Source organism: Siphateles boraxobius, unplaced genomic scaffold, assembly GCF_051911475.1.
Source record: "Siphateles boraxobius isolate OS27281-9 unplaced genomic scaffold, OSU_SipBor_1 39, whole genome shotgun sequence".
NCBI lineage: Eukaryota > Metazoa > Chordata > Actinopteri > Cypriniformes > Leuciscidae > Siphateles > Siphateles boraxobius.
The window spans coordinates 763,211-764,798 of NW_027509019.1; the positions used below are offsets into that span (position 1 = coordinate 763,211).

A 1,588-nucleotide genomic window follows, 5' to 3' on the forward strand; every position below is an offset into this window, starting at 1 on the left:
GTCCAGCGTTCAAGTCCCTGTTCGGTCGAAAGAGCCTCTTTTTGTGGAGCGGTACGTTTTGTTGCTGAGTTCTTGCTGATCTACACTGGCCTCGGGCAGCGACGCCTTTGTAGTCAAGGACATGGCGGGTAGACCGGTAGCTCGCCGTGATCGTATAGTGGTTAGTACTCTGCGTTGTGGCCGCAGCAACCCCGGTTCGAATCCGGGTCACGGAAAGGTTTTCTGGGTGCCATTGAAATTGAGCTCCATGTCACCACCTCTCCTCACCCCGTCCTTCGGACTACTCTTTTTTTGCTCTGCGCGTACCCTTGATGTGCTCTGGATGTTCGAGGGAACTGAAACTGGGACCTTCTTTGAAAGCATGAGCTCTCAGGTTCGAACCCTTAGAGAAAAGACTGAAAACGAAACGCTCCTATTTATTTCAGAAGAATCTTGCTTCAGAGAGAATATGGTGCGTGTATATTTTCTAATCTCTAGGTGTCAGTACACTCGCTGGCTGTTACCTAGCGTGCCGCGGGCTTGCTATTTGCTACAAACAACTGCGCCTTTGACACAAGTTTACAATAACGATAAGAGCGCGGCAAGTCAACAGCATTGAAGCGTGTGAAGAGGCTTTCCAGACAAGTAGCAGTGAGTTTTTGTTCTTTTTCCTAGCATTATTTTCCTTTAATGACTATTATCATCAGTCTAATAGGCTGCATTCCCACTAATTTGCAAATATATTTTGACATAGCAGACGTTTTGACGGCCGTTCTGAATCTTCGAAGAAGGAAACGCAATGCATTGGCGGACACTCTTTTTTCTGCGCCAATAAGATTCATTTTGCTGTGCGTTCCCACGCAGCACACACCCAGGTCTCGAGCAAGATCCCGGATAGCTTAGTCGGTAGAGCATCAGCCTTTTAATCTGAGGGTCAAGGGCTCAAGTACCTGTTCGGGCGAACGAGCCTCTTTTTGTGGAGCGGTACGTTTTGTTGTTGAGTTCTTGCTGATCTACACTGGCCTCGAGCAGCGACGCTGCAAGGCACCAAGGCAAACGACATGCCCCTTTCAGCCAGCTTGTAGTCGTGGCCGAGTGGTTAAGGCGATGGACTCGAAATCCATTGGGGTCTCCCCGCGCAGGTTCGAATCCTGCCGACTACGTTGACAGCATGTGTCTGTTTTAGTTTGTAAACTTCTGGAGGCCTAGCTTAAACTTTATAAAAGGAAAAAAAGTCACTGTTACAGTATTACCCTTGACAAGAGTTATGTTGGTAAGAAACAGTTTTGTCTGCAAGCTAAAGATGACAAGGCCCCTTTGTATTCAGGGACACGTCGGGTAGACCGGTAGCTCGGTAGCTTGCGTTGTGGCCGCAGCAAATCCGGGTCACGGCAAGGTTTTCTGGGTGCCATTGAAATTGAGCTTCATGTCACCACCTCTCCTCACCCCGTCCTTTAGACTACTCTTTTTGTGCACGGCGCGTGCCCTTGATGTGCTCTGGATGTTCGAGTGAATTGAAACTGGGACCTTCTTTGAAAGCATGAGCTCTCAGGTTCGAAACCCTTAGAAAAAAGACTGAAAACGAAACGCTCCTATTTATTTCGGAAGA

General features: G+C 48.3%; 1 non-coding gene across 1 annotated transcript; it reads left to right on the forward strand.

Moving 5' to 3' along the window:
* Window positions 1–1,060: 1,060 nt before the first annotated feature.
* On the forward strand, window positions 1,061–1,142 carry trnas-cga (transfer RNA serine (anticodon CGA)). The gene has a single exon. It is a non-coding gene; the product is annotated as a tRNA-Ser (tRNA).
* The last annotated feature ends 446 nt before the right edge of the window (window positions 1,143–1,588 follow it).